The sequence below is a fragment of the Phoca vitulina genome, unplaced genomic scaffold, assembly GCF_004348235.1.
Source record: "Phoca vitulina isolate PV1807 unplaced genomic scaffold, GSC_HSeal_1.0 scaffold17, whole genome shotgun sequence".
NCBI lineage: Eukaryota > Metazoa > Chordata > Mammalia > Carnivora > Phocidae > Phoca > Phoca vitulina.
In genome coordinates, this window is record NW_022589720.1 from 22,470,973 (window position 1) to 22,494,039 (window position 23,067).

At 34.1% G+C, this 23,067-nt stretch overlaps 1 pseudogene; it reads left to right on the plus strand.

Moving 5' to 3' along the window:
• Positions 1 to 15,348: 15,348 nt before the first annotated feature.
• Positions 15,349 to 19,572, plus strand: LOC116639064 (annotated as a pseudogene).
• The last annotated feature ends 3,495 nt before the right edge of the window (positions 19,573 to 23,067 follow it).

A 23,067-nucleotide genomic window follows, 5' to 3' on the forward strand; every position in this document is an offset into this window, starting at 1 on the left:
TATCATGACCACTTTTTCTTAGAATACATAGCCACATGCCAATGTTTAATATGATTTGTTAGATGGATTTTTATAGTGACAACCTACACTTAAAGAAGTTAAGGAAGTATATACTTAATCAACCAATAGCTAGGCTAACTGAGGTAAGTTTTATGTAATTTAGGTTGGCTGAAATATATACCAACATAATTTTCTATTTCATTCTATGAATTTACTGTCAGTCACAGTAGTTTACATAATACATCTTTTCTACGGTTAGAGATGGAAGTATGATAATTATTGTTTTGGGTGTTTTTTAAATTTTGGATTTATATTACATAATTGCTTTCAACATTGTCTTTCTCTATCTCAGGGACTTAAAATATAGCTCTTTGACATTGTAGTTCACCTATCAATTCTGCATCATCCCGTTTGCATATTAGCTTTGAGCATAAATCCTGACACTTGACACATTCCAGATACATCTGTATCAATGAATGAGTAAATAATGGAAATTATTTATTTATATTTGTTAAACAGCTGAATACCTAATCTCAATGAATTAAAGTCTTGGCACTTCATAACATTGGAGCAATATGCCACATCTTGGGAAGTTAGAAAGGTCAAACAAGTTGTCGTGAGTCAACAACAAAATTGATTTAAAGAATACTACATAAGAAAGGTGTGCAAAACTAAGTAATACAAAATATTGTTGTAATACTGAGAAGAATAAAACACCATGCATATCATCTATACTAGAATCTCAGTTAATGAGCAATATTCCCATTAGTTCATGCCAATTCATCCTCTAAATCTAAGAAGACTGGAACTGTATTTTTCAGTAAGTTTTTGGGTCTTGCAAAATATAGCTATTCTCACCCTTTACTAACCCATTATTTTGTTTAATGATTGATTTTTGTCAACTTGGCTAGGTTATGGTCCCCAGTTGCTTGGTCAAACACCATTATATATGTTACTGTGAAGATAGATTTTTAGATGTGATTAACATTTAAATCAGTAGACATTGAGGGGTACCTGGGTGGCTCAGTATGTTAAGCATCTGCCTTGGGCTCAGGTGATGATCCCAGGGTCCTGGGATAGAGCCCCGTGTGGGGCTACCTGCTCTGCAGAGAGCCTGCTTCTTCCTCTCCTCCTTGCTTGTGCTCTCTCTTGCTATCTCTATCTCTCAAAAAAAAAATAAATAAAATCTTTAAAAAAAAATTGGTAGACATTAAGTAAAGCAGATTACCCTCCCCAGTGTGGGTGGGCTTTATGCAGTATACTGAAAACCTTAAGAACAAGGACTGGTTTCCCAAACAGGATAGAATTCTTCTCAAGAATGCAGCATAGAAACCCTGCCTGAGTTTTAGAGTTTTCATCCTGCCTGTCCTGCCCTGTGGATTTCTGACACAAGATGGCAAACATCTAGTTTTACCTGAATTTCCAGCCTACTGGCTTGTCCTATGGAATTTGGACTTGCTTATTACCTACAATCACCAATTTCTTGAAAAAAATTTCTCTTTCTCCCCCCCCCACACCTTCTCCCTCTGTGTGTGTGTGTGTGTGTGTGTGTGCGTGTGTTTATGTGTGTATATTGAAGCTACTTTCTACCTAAGGAGGCTGTTTATTACTAAATTTCCCCAGACACTTACTCCTACTTCACAGCAGCACCATTCCACATGCCATACATCATAACCTTGTAACTTCAGCCTGTGAATATTTAAAACATGTTTTGCATCCCAGTTCCAATTATGCCAATTCTGTGGACATTCTCACTTTATTTCCACTTCTATTGTGCCTTTTTCCCACCCATATGTGCAATTCAGACACCTAGATTTTTTATGCTATTGGCTTGTCACATGTTTTGTCAAAAGTTATAGAAGTGAAAGAAATGTCAAAGAAATCAGTACCTTGACCTTGTTAACTGAATATGTTATGGCTCCCTCAGCTTTGCTCGTAAATGAATCATTTTGCATCTGTCTACCTAAGATAAATGACTCATACAAATCCAGCCCTGTATCACTGACATATCATCATCACACTAAATAAAAAACAGTAAGACTATGAAAGCCATCAGATTTAGAATGTTATGTAAACCAAATATTCAACACCAAAAATGAAAATACCGCATGTGAATAAGTATGATGATTGTATAGGAACAAACCTCTAAAACTGATCAGTTTCAGCATCTGCTGAAATATTTTGGTTACTTTGATATTTGACCTCGGATGTATGCAAGTAACTGTTGTACTTCCTGAAATGCTTGCCCTCTTTCTGGTCTGCTCAAAATCACCTACTTCCAGGGCTCTCTGTGGTTCCTAGTTTTCATCTTGCTATTTTTGCTGAGGTACATGATGCTCTGTGGCATTGCCCTTAGCATTGGTATCCCACTCTTTAAGGTGCACTAGCAATATACCAATTCTTTAGCACCATACTCAGGGGAGTCCCTCCACAGGTGCCATATGTCCTGCATAATCTGGGGTCTTGAGCCACTTCACACTTTTCTTAAGAATTCCCTTGTACTCTCAATCCCCACACCTTTTTATCATCTATCTATCATCTATCTACCATCTATCTATCATCTATCTATTATCTATCAATCATCTATCTATCTATCTATCTCTATCATCTATTTATCTATCTATCTATCTATCTATCTATCTATCTATGTCTATCTATCTATGTCTATCTATCTATCTATCTATCTATCTATGTCTATCTATCTATCTATCTATCTATCTATCTATCTATCTATCTATCATATATTATCTACTTTCTATCATCTATCTCCCCTAGAGTTTCTTCTCAAGGACTTATCTGTTCTCCCTGCTCTTCCTCCCCTCTCTCCTAATCTGTCCCACAAAAGGCCAATCATGTCATCTGGGAGTTTGATAGTTTAAACTAACATCATGTCTTCTCCTAACTCTAAAATCTTTATCAGAATTTCTCCTATTCTTTCAGAGCTTAAACTTTTTCCAACTCCAGACAATAAAAGTGATCTTTTCTCTATGATCAATTTCATTCCCCTGTTCCTGAGGAATAAATGAAGGAAGCTCTAGCTGTTGAATAGAGTTTTTTTTTTTTTTAAATCAGGAGTAATAGGAAATTGAGTGTGAGGTAGAATTGGTTAATATTTCAAAAATAGAATTTCACCCACACATAAATTTTATTCCTATTGTCCCACTCAACATTACCAAGTTAGTTTGATAAATCATCAGGAATGCAATGAAGGAGGAAAAAATTCTCACAAGTAGATATTAAATTTATTATTAATGTTTATGTCTAAAATCACTACTTTTGTTGAGTCTTAAAAATATTCTCAGATTTTTTTTCAAAATACATGATTGAGGAAATTTCTATGACACCATTTACTATTACTTTTCCAGTTATGTAGAAATTCTCTTTATATGTTAATGTTGATTCAGTTCTAAATGTCTTAGATAAAATTCCAATAACCTATCTATGATTTTATGTGTAACAAAATGGCAAGATCCATTCTGAGACTCATAGTGACAATGCTAATTTGGGAATTCATCAGTATGGAATATCCTGAGCCTGCAATGACCATGGAACTTTTCAGTTTTAGAAAACTGATTGATATCCTCAACAATTTAGATAAGTTAAGTCCTTCTTTCCTTCCTCCCTTCCTTCCTTCCTTCCTTCTTCTTGTTTTGATTTTTAGAAATTGGTTTTTCTTTAAAAGTGATTAAAGGAGGATTAGAGAGGGGTGAGGCTTATATACATAATTCTCTCATTTTGCTCATCATTTTGTATAATACACTCAAATTATTTAAAGAATTGGCTCTTTATGGAAGATATAATCAAAATAGAAATATAATAATGGTACAAATTATAATATAATTTATCATGATTTTCTTCTTATTTGTTTGTACCAAACATGCTCTTTTAATTCCCAGGTCTTCTCAAGAAGACAGTATTTTCAATGCTCACCTAAAAAGTGTAAACATAAAAACTCCTTTTGTCACTAAAATATTATCAAATGTTGTCTAATATAATCTGATTTCCTGCATGAAAGTAAACTAGAAACATGTAAAGCAAAGAATTGCTTCAGAGAGAATGCTCCAGAGAGCTATTATGTTAAAAGATCTTTTTCTGTGTGTGTGGTGACATCAATCCTCTCACCTTGAGGATTTATCAAATAATAGTAGCTTGAATCCTTACTGTTAGCGTATAGCCAAGCAATAGAAATAGCAAAAGAAAATATTACCTAAGAGAGGAAGCATTTTCACCTGATTCATGAATTTCAAAAACATTACTTTTCTTCTGTTAAGTGTTCTCAAGAAAATTGCTTTTTATGTAAAGGATAAGAAAGGTTGTGCAAATGAAAATAAAATGGACATATTCCCAGAAGTATTCTCAATATGAGAATCCTCTTATGCCTTCTCTATATTTCCCATTTTTATAAGTCCCAGGTCATAAATATTATTAATTATATTAACAATATATATGCATATAATTTTATATATATACAAATATATAACTATCATTAATGATAAATAGAAGTTTCATCATTGAGAAATTAACATTTTATCCCATTTATTGTTGCAGTTAATATTGCCTTGAGTATTTAACATGTTTTATAAAAAAATAAAATAAGATTTCATATAATGCAAGACTGCTGGTATAGATAGTTGAATAATATATAATGCAGTTTGTAGAGAAATATTATTCTCAGTCTGGCATAGAAGAAAAGAAAGCTTTCAATATCACATTGATATATATCCTTGAAAATCTGTAATGACGAACAAAGGATGAGAACCAATATTCACATCGAAAAGTCTGCTCCACAAATATTTCCACAAAAATCTATGGTTTAAGAAGTTGAAAAATTGGTATCACCATTTAGTTGAAAAGTTCACATAAAAATCATTCCCTAGAGCATGAACCAAACACTTCTTTGTGCATTCCAACTTTATCCATATTCTTCCAAAGCAAGGTTTTATTTGGTTTATTGTAACCAAGGTCAGACTTACGTGGCTTTTGTTACGTTCATACACTAAAACATGTCTGTTGATTATCATCTTCATAGTGCCTATACTTCAGGAAGCACTCAAATAGTGAAACAGCCTCAAAATTGTATCCTTTCATACTATTTCATGGAGAGACATTTTGTTATCACTTAACTTAAAAATGGGTTTTTTCTCTATTGGCATTGGATATTTTTGCTTTGGAGGATTTCTTTATTGCCATTTCAAACAACAAATAATAAAAGTCACCTCCATTTGGGAACCTCCAAATGTTTTCTGGTTCCTACATGTTTCTTTTTGTAAATTTTATTTCATCCATTAGCTTTTTATTAAAAGACTGAATTCACCATTTTAAGCAGTGTACTTGACATTTCCAAACGACTTAACTTATAATAACATTATAAAATAATCTAATATTTAAAAGGAGTAAATTTGGAATCAAATTCATTTTGGTCCAGTTATGTAGCCTCCCTGAGACAGTGTCCTGCTTTACACACCTTTGTAGGGGATAACTCTGCCTCACGGAATTACTGTAAGGGTTAAATCACATGACAAAGGCAAAGTGCTTACCAGAATGCTTTCATATAAAAAAGTTAAACTATTTTTATCATTTACTATAAATAGCAATAGCTCATAAATTTTATGTGAGAGGAATGGCTCCAAAACCACGTTTGGCTTTCTACTTATTTCAGATCTAAAAATATCACCTGAACAATGAACTCAACTATAGACACATTTAAACTCTTAGCCCAAAAATAACTTTTTTTTCTAACAGATTGCAACATACTATATTTATTTTGAATGTTCCTTAATGAGTTTTCATTTTGGATGACTTTAAAAAGAATATCTTTACAAAACTTGGTTTGTCTAGCTTCAAATTTGATAGGAATGCATAAATGTGATGCTCTCTCGAGGTCAGGAGGTTAATGCCTTCTTTTTTTTTTTTTTTTTTTTTAAAGCTAAACTAATCCAGTGTTTCAAGGTCAGAGGTTTATATTGAAATTTTCAGAGAGCTGTTGAGTGGTTTTTTCAACTTATATCACCACAAGATGGGCTCTAAGGTAGACTGAATTATTTGTTCAGTTATTCCCTCACTCTGGCCATGCTTTCCTGAGGATCACGGATAAGTCGTTACCTAGCTGAGGGGAAATTCCATACGGTATTTCTTTTGTATTCCAACATGCTTCCCTAGCATGATATGGACAATTTTTGTATATCAAGTAAAATGAGCAATTACACACATGAACATACTCTTATTTTTGAACACTGTTAAGCTGTTTAGTGTGGAGATTTAATTGTGAAGATTGGGAATTTTCTTTAATAATGTTCACTTATATTTATGACAAGGTAAACATGATATGACTTTTATTCTATATTAAAGAGACTCTCCCTTTATCCTTCCTTCCTTCCTTTCTTTCTTTCTTTCTCTTTCTTTCTTTCTTTCTTCTTTCTTTTCTTTCTCTTGACTTTTGCTTTTACTTTATTTTTGCATTAATGGTACTGTTTCTTATAAAACTAATACCAATCAAAGTCATTTAGCCATTATTTTTTTCCCTGTAATAGTGGGTGACCATAAAACCACATTCTATATCACTGTTTGTTTGTTTTGAGAATAGTTTATTAAATATGACAGAAGCAAATATAAAATACTAGCTTCTAGGTCAAAGGAGGGAAAAAATGGTCCATTTAGTAGAAAACTATTTTTCTAAGCACTTCTTATATACTATTTATAAATCACTACCTCTGCAATGCTACTTAGCTTTCCCCAAAAGCTTACACCCACTTGAGGCATAATTAATACTCACCTGGTGTCATAAACTGAACCTGCACAGCCCATCCTTCTTGTCCCTTCCTGAAAGCTGAAGTGACACATATGCTAGGGATTTTCCAGATCCTTCTTAAATCAACTGCAGCAATTGTTTCCTTGAGAAAATTTACAATCTGGAGATGCTTTGCCCTGCTTTTACTTTCTCCCAAGGGAAAGCAGACAGCAGCTCAAGAAGCTGTGAGACCACTAAATGTGCTTCTATGTCCCCAGGCTAATAATAAATTCTAAGGATCTGGAGAAATTAAGCCTGCTTTGCAAATCATTGTGTTTATGTTTCCCAATATACCATCACTTGTTTCTAATAACAATAAACTTTCCTCCAAATGGGGAGGCTCTCTGGGTCTATGAATGATGTAAATGTACATAGTGTTATTAGGAAGTTAGTTACATTTAAAATAGCTAATACTCCTTCCATATCTGTGAAAAATGCAAATTCTTATTTTGCCCTCCATAAATCCAGTACAATTTCTGCTTATTCCAGTTATCCCTTTAAGTTTTTAAATTATATTTTCTTCCTTTTGGGATAGAAAAATTATGCAGATAAATACCTTGTGTAACAAAATGTTAATTTTGTTGTAGCTATAAGCTGGATAATTTTGGTCATGAAAAGAGCAAGTAAACTAGATTTGGCAGAAATTAGAGTAGTCCCGATTCAGCAGTAACCTTACACAAAACTTAGATTCTGTTGTAATCAAATCAGACAAACTAGATTTGGGCATAATTAGATCAGGATAATTAAATTCTCCATCTCTTAGGGAACATCGAAATGCACATATGTAGGATTCATTATTTTTCCCTTTGTATCCAGTTGTAGCATTGAAAATCTATACCCAAGAAGAATTCAGATGGGTCTGCCACTTAGCAAGAGGGGTTCTTATCCATTGACATTTCTCAAAATTAACTTTTCAAAAAAAAGAAATAATTGTAGTTTTTAAGCAATCAAAGCTACAAGATTTCCTAACTTAATTCTACTTTATAGTTTACCCACAATTTTAAGGAATAAAGTTCTTGTAAAAAACCTAACAATTGGTAATTAACAATAGTAAAAATTCATATTCTTTTGTCATAATATTTTTTAAATGAAAAGCTTTGTATTAATCACTATGAATACAAATTTTATACTTTTACTATATAGTTTGTTCATTAAAAATAATGAAAATTCTTTTTTTCAAATTAATAAAATTGTTAATTAGAAAATTTAGTACTCACTAAATGTTTGATGTGTCGATTTTCCATGATTCTTACAACCTCATATAAATTGCTATTATCTTTTTGTTTAATGAAGTTGTATGATTAAAAGATCTAAATATAGTTGGACTATACTGTAATATATGTTCCTTATAAATCTTATGAATAAGATTCAGAAATACTATTGCCACATTATGATACCCAAACCCATAGTGAAATATCAGATACACTAACCAGATACATTTTTTTTCAAAAGGACAAAAAAATAGATATAAAGCAGAATATAATGTAAGATGTTTTCTCTGCATATGTAGTGTTTCATGGGAGTAGGATGACGAATATGTTAAGTGAACTACATGAATTTTCTGTTAACAAGGAACTGTATTCTTCTTTATAGTGTGCTCAGAACTTCTGGAACTAGGAGATTTTTCTGGGACATTCCAAACAAAACCAGTTCAGACTTTGTATCAAGCATGGTTTTACTTTTATTTTACTCCCACACTTTTGGCCTCATAAAAGCCTATTATCCAAAAAAAAAAAAAAAAAAAAAAAAAAGCCTATTATCCTAGCTCTGTAAATCCTTCCTCACTAGAGAAGGATCCACAGTGCCATATTCTGGAAACAAGTACTTTTTTCTCATTCCCAGTAAAATACATCTCTACCTGTTATTATCTTTCAAGTTGTAAATTAAGACATAGGGTAGCAATATATTTATAAATGATTCCAAAAATGAAGCCCATAATAACTAAAGAAAACAAAACAAATAATGGACTTGGAAGCCCGTTAAGTGTTATTTTCGGAATTGAATGATATCAGATAACAATATCAGAATGCTAGATGTGCTCATTTCTACTGGAATAGTGCTATTTTAAATACTCTCATCTAAAAGAGCAAAGAAATACATGTGTGATCACCAACCCATGTCTATACAAGGATGTGTTAATCTGTGTTGTCCAGAGAAACAGAGCAAATATATACATTTGATTTTACTCCTTCTATGAGGTCAAGGCAGAGTAGAGATAGAGTAGAGATAGAGAAAGTGATAGGAACTGGGTACATGTCTTTATTAGCTTTTGTGGGTGAAGTGCTTTAGGATTCTTGGGCTAAGGCCAGATGGGTCAATTCAGTCCAAAAGAGTGGGGGTTTGGTAAATTACGTGGGGTCTTAATCTAATGGGTTACAAAGGGGAGCCCCTGGAAGACAAGGGAAGCTGTTTATCACAAGGGCAGTTGGGGAAGCCATAGCAGGAAGTTACACTTGTTTGTGACTCTCTGGGCTATTATCTAGGGCATATGCATACAGGAGGAGGCTAGTGCAAGTTAAAGGAATTAGTCAGGCTTCTTAGCCAAACAAAATGGATGCCAAAGCGGCAATACCATGGAGTAATTTAGGAAGCTCTCAGCACTCATTTATTTTTAAAGTGATTATTCATATACTTGGATTAATCTCTACCACCTTTGTAACTCCTTTCTAAAATTGTACTTGTGGGTGCCTGGGTGGCTCAGTTGTTAAGCGTCTGCCTTCGGCTCAGGTCATGATCCCAGGGTCCTGGGATCGAGTCCCACATCGGGCTCCCTCCTAGAGGGGAAGCCTGCTTCTCCCTCTCCCACTCCCGCTGCTTGTGTTCCTGCTCTCGCTATCTCTGTCTCTGTCAAATAAATAAATAAAATCTTAAAATAAATAAATAAATAAATAAATAAATAAATAAATAAAATTGTACTTGTTCTTTGTTTTTTTTTTCTTTTTCTTTTTAGATCCCCCAAATATCAGGAACTTCACTGTCTTTGGCATGTAAATATTTTATTCATAGACATATTTTGCTCCTCATAAATTGTTACTCAAAACTGGAAAAGGCAGAATATAAATATCATCATCATCATCAGGCTTTATTTCTTTAAGTAGAATTTATAGAGAAATATTATTGCTTAGTTTTTCTTCTCTTAAAATCATATATGTTCTCTGAATTTTGGCAAACTTGAAATAGCTCAGTTCTAGTTAAAATCTTACTAACACAATTATTTTCGTTGGGGTTGATTCTGCTTATTCCCTTTGCAAGTGTGGATGGGGCGCATGGCTATAAAATGACATGGCATCCCTCTAAGTTAAAATTGTAATGAGGAACTGGAAGATAAAAAAAAAAAAAAAGATTCCAAATCTTTCTAGGCTTAGATAATTGGATGAAAATGGAGTAAAATGAAAGTCATTCCACCCTCGGCAATAATGTGGACATTTTTTTCTAACTTCCTGATTCCAGAATTTTAAGGCAAACAGTGGATATCAGCTCTTGGTGAATGAGTGGAAGAATGAGATGAGATCCAAAGTAGGCAAGACACAAACTCAGATTCGTTCTGGGTTCTGATGAGGATCTTAGACTTTATTCTGGGATAAAGAAGATCAGTCAGAAAAAGGTTTTACATAGGGGTTATAAGTGATAGGAGTCAGGAAAAATAAAACATTGTGTATGTGTGCGTGTATTAAAATGAACAATACTAAGTCATGTTTTGGAGAATTATCCACTACAGAGAAAGAATAGATAATAAAATACAATGTAGTCTGTGAGAGGGTGACAATATCTGAGAGTGGAAGTGAAAAGAATAGCAAAAATAGCTACAGGTGAATTTTCTGGTATGTTTAATTCAAGGATATATTTTATAACTTTTGCATTAGATATTTCATAATGCCCATTTTGCATCAGAGTCTAAATACAAGCTTTACAGTCAGGAAGCCCAGATTTCATGACAAATTTAGGTAGTAGGTACTGAATCTGTTGCAAATTACTATATAATTGTTATTTTTTTTCTTTTCTTTCTGTACTTCTCTCAATCCTCAGCCTTCTTTCTTTCCTTTTCTTTTCTTTTTTTTTTTTAACTGCCCCAAATACTTCCTTATGACTCTAAGGCCGATGCCCAGAGAAGTCCTCTGTGTCTCAATTTATCCAAGTTTTTTCTTTAATTATTTCATTTTTTTCATTTGTTTAGAATGAGCCTGGGGATATCACTCAAACTTAATTGGAGTTATGAGATTAACATATTCTTCTGAATTAAAATACTATCCATCCAATGTTTCATAGGTGTCTCTTAAAATCAAGGTCCTATTCAAAACTATACAGTTCTTAAGGCAAGAGTCTCCAAATATACCAAAGTAATAATGTTGAATTAGGAAGAATTTTCATCTTCTCTCAGAAGGCAAAATAATGATGGATTTCTGAACTTGATTTATATGTAGATTCAGCACTCCAGTACATTCTGGAAAATCAGTTTTTCTAGAGTGATATGATAAGGGCTCTTTGTTAAAAGATACATAAAACTGGAAGAACAATAATATATCTATTGAGAATCATTTATAAAATTTTGAAAATATTATTAGATACTTTACCAATGGACCCAGAAAATAAAGAGATATACTTTATTGAAATGTCAATGGAATATTCAGAGGGAAAGAAAAATACAATAGAAACAAGTGTGATGTATAGTGAAAACAAAAGCTTTTTGTGCTAATTAAAATTAAAGATTCTCTAATTAAATTTCATAGGATTAATGGGAAACTATGTGGAAATTAGATGTATTTTATCTATGGTTAAATAATACCTTAAATATTCAGGCTGATATTTAATATTCTTTTAACAGAAAAGCATATGTAAGTTTTATATATACACATATAGAATATATATTTTATATATATATATATATATCCTACATAATTTTCTACACATACTCACATGTATATATGTATGTGTGCATATTTTGTTGCATGTATGTATGCAACATGATTATATATATATATACATACAACACATTCAAGTTTACATAATATTTAAAAAATAAATATACGAACTATTGCATTTCTTGTTAAAATTAAGTATGTGTGTATTTCAACCTGGCAAGGAGTTATGTTAAAATGTACTCTTTGTATTCTCTGCCATTATGTTTTTATATTTACTTAATTTTGAGAACATCTAAAAAATGGAAGTTACCACTTTTCCAACAGAAGTGGAAGAGATATTAGGGAAACACAACATTTTCCTCAAGCAAGTGTTGGAAATTAAGACCCTTGGGATGGAAAAACCATCAATTAATTGATGATTCTATTAGTCTTTAGCCTTGCGCATTACTTGGGAACTTTTTTCAATTGCTATCATTATTTTATTGCAATTGTCTTTAAAGCTTGTTCCTATGTATAATCATACTTGTATATGTGCCATCAACATTACACAGCAAAGCCCTGAAAATCCCTAATAACCCGATGTAAAACACAAAGTTCAAGTCTCATAAAATAAAACAAAAACTTGAAAAACAGAAAGGGTTGTAGGTAAATAAGTTTCTGGAGAGGGAGTAGCAAGATAAAAAGCATTGAGGGTAGGGGTGCCTGGGTGGCTCAGTCGTTAAGCTTCCGCCTTCAGCTCAGGTCATGATCCCAGAGTCCTGGGATCAAGCCTGGCATCAGGCTCCCTGCTCAGCCGGGCAGACTGCTTCTCCCTCTCCCCCACTTGTGTTCCCTCTCTCGTTGTGTCTCTGTCAAATAAATAAATAAAATCTTAAAAAAAAAAAAAAAAAAAAAAAAAAAAGCCTTGAGGGAAGAAGTCAAAAGGACTACTGGGAGTTTTAAGCAGACTGCTTTGCTTTGCAGCAAGATGTAAATGGAGGGTAGGATAAGCTGTAAAGAGAGATATGGCTGAAGAGATACATAAAGTCTTGAAAAGCTTTTTATTTCAGGGTCACAGATTTGGAAATTTAATTGAAAAATATAGGAAACCTTTAGGAAGAAATATAATCAACTCAGCATTCTTAAAGGTATTCTCAGTTGCAATGTGGATACTGGATCAGGAAGGTATTTCTCAATGGAGGCAATGCTGCTCCCCAGGGGACATTTGGCAATGTCTGGAGACATTTGTGCTTGTCAGAACTCAGGAGAGAGGGGAGTTGCTGACATCTCATCAGTAGAGGCCGCATATGCTACTAAACTTCCTACAGTGCACAGGACATACACCCACAATCACAACAAGAAATCATGTCATCTAAAATGTCAATACTGCAGAGGTAGAGAAACCATGGATTAAGTTTAGGGAGTCACTAGTTCCTTTTTTTAATTTATTTAAATTCAAGTTAGTTAACATACAGTGCAGTACTGGTTTCAGGAGCAGAATCCAATGAATCATCACCCCACATACAACACCTAGTGCTCGTTCCAGCTGGTGCTCTCCTTAATGCCCATCATCCATTCAGCCCATCCCCCCCACTCTTCTCCCTTCCAGCAACCAACAGTCTGTTCTCTATAGTTAAGAGTCTCTTATGGTTTACTTCCAGGATAGAGGGTTAGTATCCAAAATCTATAAGGAGCTTATCAAACTCAATACCCAAAAAAACAAATAATCCAATTGAGAAATGGGCAGAAGACATGAATAGACACTTTTCCAAAGAAGACATCCAGATGGCTAACAGACACATGAAAGATGCTCATCACTCGTCATCAGGGAAATACAAGTCAAAACCACAATGAAATACACTTCACACCTGTCAGAATGGCTAAAATTAACAACTCAGGAAACAACAGGTGTTGGTGACGATGTAGAGAAATAGGAACCCTCTTGCACTGTTGGTGGAAGTGCAAACTGGTGCAGCCACTCTGGAAAATAGTATGGAGGTTCCTCAAAAAATTAAAACTAAAACTACCTTACAATCCAGCAATCTCGCTACTAGTTTCTAATAAAGCCAATTAATAGGCTATTACAGTGATCAAGGTAAGTTAAGAGGCTTAAGCAAGATGGTTGAAGCAAGTGAGTTCGAAGGGAAAGAAATTGATTCTAAATATATCAACAAAAATTCATGATTGACTGAACTTGGGCATAGATAGCTAAAAGGAAAGGTTGGAATAATATAGTTTCATAAAAACCAAATATGAATAAAATTGTAAAAATAAAAAGATCTGCTATAAAACTGCCTTAAGCATAGCAGAGGTGTAAAAATTTAATTTTACTTACATGTTTTCTATTCCAAATGTACTTGCTGAGCTTGAGGAGGGCCTGTCAACATGCTTTTATCCAGCTCCTGTCTTATGTCTGTGCCACAGTTTTAAACATCAAAAAAAAAAAAAAAAAAAAAAAGACAAAGGAAGAGACAGTTTTGAGTTGACTTTATTTTTTCCCTTACAACATGTTACTATCTGTGTGTGAGTCCTTTCACAGAAAACCACTTCCTCTCATTCTAATGTCATGTTCACTTACTATTTACCTATAGGGTCTTTTTAAATACAAATGCTCAGTAAAAGTGTAAGGATTCCCTTCACTGTACGAACTTAGAAATCTCTTGTAATAAATGGCACGTTATTTGACTTCCCACAAAATGTTTCCTCTTTTATGCTCCAGAGATTGACATTATATTTTTGGAGTCAAGTTGCTTAGATTTAAGTTTTCATTCTATCCACTACTCAAGAGACTTTTAATCTAGGGGAAATTACTTAACCCCTTCACTCTACAGTATCGTTGACTGAAAATATAAGCACAAGGAACAATAGATAAAAGTGGCAAGGGAAAAGAACATTTCTGGTTCCCCATCTGACACATAGGGCACTACCTGTTGCTATAAATGTGTGTCTGTAGATGATAGATAAATCTTATGCGAATATCTATATCCATGGTTATTTCTATCATGCATCTATCTCTCTGTCTGTATGAATGTAGTCTCTACAAATTGATGGGCCTGTGGTTATTGTAACTTTGGTTTCGGTACGTACACTTTTTTAGAAGCACCTGGACGATATCAGAGATACCCACAGATCTGATACTTTTCAGCTAGTCGGTTAAGTGGTTGCAGGTGGGATTATTTACTCAGGCAATTGTATTATAACACTGTATAATTTCCCTCCCCTCTTACACAGACAGAATGTCATGAAGTAAGCCAAAATATATATAAGCAGAGACCACACTGAAGACAAGAGATAGAAGGATCAGAGTCGCAGTCTAGTAAAATTTCAAACAGGCCGTGTGTCTTTCATACCTCGCTTATTTTATGTTTGGGTCTCCAAGTGTTCCTTCTACCCTCATTATCATTGTTCAAAAATATATGATAATCTGATTCCTGCTAAAACTGAAATAGTTTAAGGTTTTATACCCTCTAGGAGTATTTATAGTTTAACCAGTGATTGTAAACTATTGATTGAACTCTGTGATCCTAGTGGCGCTATATTAGATGCTATGACAGATGGAGATGTGTTTTAGGGGAGAGAAAATAGCTTACTTGCCCTTCTCAATTAAGTGATCCCTGTCAGATACAATAAAATTAAAGCAATCCATGGATAATAAATGAGAACTATTTTGGTCTGCGACAAAATATCAGAAACACCACGACAAATTAACTGCTGCACATCAGCATGGAAATTTCTCGATTTGTGGCCAATAGTAGTAGCCCTACCGTTCAATCTCTGTGAGCTGGAGTTTATTTTCATAGCACCTACCATAGTTTGACCACACATGAAAAATGAACATTTTCTTTATTCAACTTTTTTTCTTAAATAAAAAAGGAAGGGATGGGTAATTGGCTATTGTGTCCTACATTCCAAGTGTATGCCTTCCTCGGCAGCCCGTTCCTCCTGCCTCTGTTCAGGTTTTCATCATGTGTTGCCTAGGCCACTATTACAGCTTTCTAAAGTTAAGTTGTAACAATAAATATAAATATCTTGCCCTTTTTCTTTCTAATCACAACATCAATTTTCTATTTTCTCCCTATGTCTAGTGACTAGCCTCCTGACTCCCACTTTCAAAGTTAATTTTAAGTGTATATTCAATCTTGCATTTCCATTGCTAATCCACTTCTGTCTCTCTTTTCTTGTCTACAGGGGACAGGGGATTTCTTTGTACACCCTGAAAGGCTTTCTAACAAGAACTAGATTAATCTTCCAGAAGAAACACTAACCACTTCTGCACCTTCCATACCACATTGACATAACATTTCTCCATGTTGTTTTTCCCACATTGATATATGTGTCTCATGTTTTCAGTCTAGTTCATTGCCCCTCTCTTTCACCATTTAGGAGATTCATACTCTTAAAGTCAAAATTCACTACTATAAAACCTCCCTAAATTTCCTGAGTTCCCATGGAATATTGAGTATATGTTTTAACATTTTTGTATCTTTCTTAAAACTCATACTCTGTCATTTAGATTCTATGCATAATGTATCACAAACCATTTATTCACTCAGCTGTAAGTAATACAATAGGCTTCAGTTCACTGAGAGCAATCGGTCCCAGTTTTTGAGAAAGAAGTTACTATATGGTCCAGTGTCCTTCCAAACGTTCATTGATGCATCTTTTTCCTCACAAGTGCTCATAACTCTTTCGCTGGTGGGTTCAGATGTTATTGTTTTCTTCCTCTTATCAAAGTAGTCTTTTCCCAATAAATTTGCTAATCATTGACAACTGACAGTTATATACTCTGTCACTGATGGTGTTTTATGTGATGCATTGATCAATTCTTAAACCATTTCTTCTTTCCTGTTCAGGAGAACAACGTCAACCAAACTTTTAGCCACAATTGATAAATACTACTGTTATCTGTCCTGAAATATGGCCAATCTGGAAAAGCTAAATGGCGGCATTTTGGGTTTCTGTGTTAGAGAAATATGTGTTCTCTGTACTTTTTTATTGATGAGAATCTTTTTCCATTGGCTATTACTCACTGATGAAGCAATGACAATGCTGAAGGAGCAGAAGTAGAAATACTGCTGAAAGTCCCGTCTGACATCTGTGAAAATGAAGAGCTCTAGCTTAGTTTTAAATAGATGCTTAATGGGAGTCCGGAACTATGAACATACTATTTATGACTTTTTAAGAATTATTTTTCAAACATTAACATGCAATATAAGATGTGAGGAACAGCTATTACTTATTATCTAGCTAAAAATAATAATCAAATAATACATTATAGAAATTATAAACTACTACTTGCTTTGAACCACATTCTCATGCTGCTTTCACCTTCTCTCTAATACATAGAAGTGGTCACCTTAAATTTACTGTTTATTTTCAGGCATCATACTTTTACTGTAAGTAAATATGTCCTTAATTAACATAGGGTACAGTATCACACGTTCTATATGTTTGATATGTTTTCATCCTGTGAATAAATTTCTACCAATTGCTTTGTTTTCATAAACATGTGTTCATGAGCATCACTGATGTTGCTCCGTGTTGTATAATAATTTATTATATGCGTACAATGCAATTCTGAAATCTAGACTGTTCCTAATATCTGTTTTTGTAAACAATACTGGGATAAATAATTCAGTCTGTATCTCCCATGCATTTTTTTTACATTTTTGCAATTTTTCTTTGAAATATATACACAGAGGTTGAATTATAATGCATAGGTTATGTGAATGTTCAACTTTAATAAACATTGTAAAACCTCTTATACCAAAAAAAAAAAAAAATCCTCTTATACCAGCTCAGTATAAGATATCTTGTAACTACTATTCTAAAAGTTGAAGGAATTCTCAAAAGAAATTTCTAGACTTAATTCATAAAATTAGCAAGGACATGTGACATAAGAGAACTGCACAAAAATCAATCATGATTCTATATGCTAACAATACATAATTTAAAATTGAAATATTTATATATATATATAGAGAGAAAGAGAATGAAAACATATATATCAAATGAAATACTTTAGTGTAAACCAAGCAAAACATATACATGATATGTATACTGAAAATGAAAAAAAAAGTAATAAAAATTTATCATAAATAATTGGAGAGACGTAGCATGTTCACAGGTTGGAAAGCTCAATATTATTAAGCTATAACTTCTCCACAAATTGATCTATAGATTTAGCAAAATTTTAATCAAATTCTGGCAGAATTTATTGTAAAAATAGGCAAGGATATTCCCAAATACATTCATAAAGCAAAATAGAGTCTAGAAATAAATTTATACAATTATGGATAATTAATTTTGACAAATTTACAGACATCATTCAATAGAGAAAGTCTGGTCTTTCTTCAACAAATGCTGCTGGGACAATTGAACATCAATACACAATTAAAAAAAAAAAGAAACCTTGACTAAAACTTCACACCTTATAAAAAATTCACTGAAAATTGATTATAGTTCTAAATATAAAATGTAAAATAAAAATTTAGAAGAAAACACACACACACAAATCTCCATAATGTTGACTTAGGCAAAGAATTTTTAGACATGACATCAAAGGCATATTGTTAAAATGCACACACAAAAAATCTGGATTTAATCAAAATCTAAATTTTTTCTCTATGAAAGACACTGTCAAGAGAATGAAAAAATACGCTACATATTCAGAGAAAACTGCATATCCAGCAAAGGACAAGTATACAGAATATGTAAAGGCCTGCCAAGATCACAAATAAGAAAACATACAATCCAATTTTTAAAATTAGTAATATCCTTGAGCATGTACTTCACCAAATAAGATGTATGGCAATGAGAACAAGAAAAAATGCTCAACTATCATTACCATTAAAGAAATTCAAATTAAAACCACAATAAGGGGGCACCTGGCTGGCACATTCGGCCGAGCGGACAACTCTTGGTTTCCTCTCCTGTCATGATTTCATGGGTCGAGGGATGGAGCCCCCAACATGGGGCTCTGCTCTCCGCATGGAGTCTATTTGGGTTTTTCTCTCCCTCTGCCTCTGCCCCTCCCCCTGCTCCCTCTCTCTCTCTCAAGTAAATCAAGAAATCTTTAAAACACACACACACAATAAGACACCATTAGTGGTCCCGCTGGGAGTTAGTGCGGCAGGCTGTGCCCTTGCTTCCTGCGACTCTTCCCAGCTGTCTGCCCAACTCGCGCCGGCGATTCCCGGTGGACCTCAGCACATTGCCTGGGCCTTTGATCCTACAGCAAGCAGACAAGCCTCTGCAGCACCCAATGCAGGTCAAATATACTGGGCTGAAGGTCAACCAGCTGGGCAAAGTGCTAACACCCCCAGGTTAAGAACCGGCCCACCAGGGCGCCTGGGTGGCTCAGTCCTTAAGCGTCTGCCTTCGGCTCAGGTCATGATCCCAAGCTCCTAGGATCTAGCCCCGCATTGGGCTCCCCGCTCTGCCGGAAGCCTGCTTCCCCCTCTCCCACTCCCCCTGCTTGTGTTCCTTCTCTCTGTGTGTCTCTCTCTGTCAAATAAATAAAATCTTAAAAAAAAAAAAAAAAAAAGAACCAGCCTACCAGTATTGCATGGGATGACCTTGATTCAGGTAAATTCTACACGTTGGTCTTGACAGATCCGGATGCTCACAGGAAGGACACGGAATACAGGGAATCTCACCATTTCTGGGTGGTCAACATGAAGGGGGATGACATCGGCAGTGGCACGATCCTCTGATTATGTTGGCTCTGGGCCTCCCAAGGGGACAGCCTGGCTGGTTTATGAGCAGAATGGATCACTGAAGTGTGATGAGCCCATTCTCAGCAACCGATCTGGAGACCACCGTGGTCAATTCAAATTAGCATCTTTCTGCAAAAGTACAGCTACGGCCCCCCCCGGTGGCCAGCACGTGTTACCAGGCGGAATGGGCTATGTGCCCAAACTCTATGACCAGCCGCCTGAGAAGTAACGGAACACTAGGAGACAGAAACCTTCCCGGAGATCTCCAGCAGTGTTCTCGATGAAATTCAGTGATGCATGTAGATTTCTCTCCTTTCCCCATTCCCATTCTCACAGGCGGGGCCTGAGCAATCCGTGGTTTAGGGTGACTTTTCCTTCTGCCTGTCCTCTATAATTCTAGGGGGTCACACCCTGGTTTATGTTTTGATCAAATTTAAACTCCATGGGGGGGTGGATATTTTGGTAGTAGGATGGGGTCATCAAGTTGTAAATATAACAACCTAGAATTTAAGGAAGAAAGAATTCAGGTAAAAAGACCGGGTCTACAACAATAGAGCAGAGCATCAAAGAATCTTTAGGGGAGATTTACAAAAAAAAAAAAAAAAAAAAAAAGAGAGAGAGAGAGAGAGAGAGAGATTCCTTGCCGTGCCTTTGTGAGCCCCTCTGGAATTTTACGTGATGGCACTCCTGGGTCGTGTTTTCAAGGCCATGTCTCTCACCAAGACAGCCAGAGGCTGGTAAGTCCACTAACCCCTAACATGATACACCTTGGACTGGTTATTAGGGGTCAGTGTCACGCTCTGGCTCCTTTAAAGAGCAATACTGGAAGAAGCAATAGGGAAAGTCGTTTTGCGGTAAAGACACGGCCATTTAGATGAGCTGCAAGGCTGAGTGAGAGGTTGTCAGAAAATCCTAAATCTGTGGCTGTTGAACTGGTCACTCTTCCTCTGTGTAAGAAAAGACAATCAATCTGGAGTTTCCGAATGTTGTATTAATTCTATCTTTTGCTTATAGTTGAATACAAATAAAAACATGATGTGAATGAAAAAAAGAAAACAATAAGATATCATTATATACCTATTAGAATGAGTAAAATTAAAAATAAACTGACAATACCAAATCTTGACCAATATTTGGAGCAACTAGAACTGTCCTATATTTCCAGCAAGAATGCAAAATGGTACAGCCACTTTGAAAAAACAGTTTGGCCATTCCTTGTAAAGTTAAACATACATTACCTTATAACCAGCAATCTCTCCCTAAGCATTCTCCCTAGAGAAATTAAAACTCATGTTCACACTAAAATGTGTATGCAAATATTGATAACAGTTTTATTCATAATGGCCAAACAATGGAAATAGCCCAAATGTTCTGTAGGGAATTTATTGCTGTTGAGTAAATTAGTTATATAAAATATGGCATATTTACACAACAGAAAGATACTCAGCAATAAGAAATAATCGACTCAAATACAGGCAACAACTTGAATGAATCACAAAATCCTTGTGTTGAGTGAAAAATGCCAGTCTTATCAAGTTATATGCTGCATAATTGCATTTATAAGACATTCTGAAAAATTACAAAAATATAGGATCAGAGAACATACCAAAATTATAAAAATGGAAACAAAAACTTGACTTCACTCTATGTAAATTTAAAGATTACATTTCAAAAAGAAAGCAAGATAAAAGAAGCTCTGAGATAATATTCTTTGTACAGAACGATTTTGATAAATGCCATTTCCACTATAGCACCAATTTCTGTGAAATGTTTATTGAAAATTTCTTTCAAGAAAACGACCTATTTATTTATTTATTTATTTTCTGCCTGTTGCATCTCCAGGAAAAAATATATACATGTAAATATATACTTGCCACCATTTTGTACATGTTTTGTTTTGTTTTGTTTTTGTTTGAGAGGGAGAGAGAGAGCAAGTGGTGGAGGATGAGGGCAGAGGGAGAGGGAGACAGAGAATCTCAGGCAGACTCCCCGCCAAGCACAGAGCCCATTGTGGAGCTTGATCTCCTGACCCTCAGGTAATGAACTGAGCCAAAATCAAGAGTGACACTTAACCGACTGAGCCACCCAGGCACCCCCATATTATATACCCTTTAACTCATATATTTGATGAACGTTGTTGTATTTCTTATGCGTCTTTCTCCTCTTGTTCATCTTGTACTATTAAACTATAGCTATGACAAATAGTCAAATGAGTTTAGTGCTGAATACATATATGAATAGTGAATGAATAAAATGTAGATCAAATATTTGAATTATATAAAACTACAATTGACATTGACACCATAAATAATATTTATTCATTTTATCCAGGGAACTTTTCTCACTTTATTTTCACTGCACATTATTGATGATGTAACATTATGTCAAAATTATTTTCTGACAGATGCACAAATTAAATGTAATAATAGTTAATATTTCAACATATATTTTCTCTCTCCCTCACCCCCATAACTCTATGTTGTGTATGTACATTATGAATATATTATACATATCATATATATGTAGGTTATATGTATGTATGTACAGATATGTATAAAAAGGTAATTAATGTACTTTACATAGAATTCATATGAATTTGTATCTACTTTGCTTATACACACGTACACATGCACACATATTTTTACAGAAAATTAGAAAAGTATAAATTGACATCATGCTTTTACATTCTTTCTAATTTACAAAATGTCATTAATAAATCATTTTCATATATTAATTATATTTAAAGATCACTTCATTATATTATATTCAGTTATAGAATTATAGAACAATTTATTTGGACATGCAGACTTTTTCTATCTTACATTATTTTATAACTTCTGAAATGTGTTTAATTACTAAATGTCCCTTTGATTCAGGGTTTATTTTTGTGGGTTTATATAGAATTAAAATATGCCACTAATAGATTTAAGTATGAGGTATTTCTTTTTTTTTTTATTTTTACCTCAGACTTTTGATAAACAGAGTCACAAATTAATTCAAATCATTTATCTTGTTCAACTAATCCTTCTCCATGTTTAAACATTACTCTGATAAATTAATAGGAAGAAACTTTTTGCTTTGGCATATCTTTAGAAAGTCAAATTAATCATATTTAGATTCAAATTCATGTGGCTGAAATTATAAGTGATTTGATTTTTTAGAAATAAAATATTTGTTGTTGAATCATGTTAAAATAGTGTATAAAGAGTAAAAACGTTCTCTAAATACGTTGATAAATTAACAGACATATATATATATATAATGTTTAACTGCCATACATTATATTCCACAATATAAAAAAAAGAGTGACCAATCTCACAATAATGTAAGAAGCTCTAAATAACATCTTTAAATATAGGTCTTGCCAATATTAGCTGTCCAACATCCAAGAAACGAAATACATGATTGCTTAAAATAACATATATGTAATAATTTTAAAAATATCATTCAAGGGGTTCCCGGGTGACTCAGTCGGCTGAGCATCCAACTCTTGATTTCAGTTCAGGTCATGATCTCAGGGGTGTGGGATTAAGCTCCAGTCTGGCTCCCCATTCATCGGGGAGTCTACTTGTCTCCTTCCCATCCACTCACTCTCTCTTTCTGTCTCTCAAATAAATAAATAAATAAATAAATCTTTAAATAAATATATCATTCAAATAAATTATTTAAAAAATAATTCATAGGCCCATGTTTTGACCATGGAGATTATTTCCTTAAAATATAT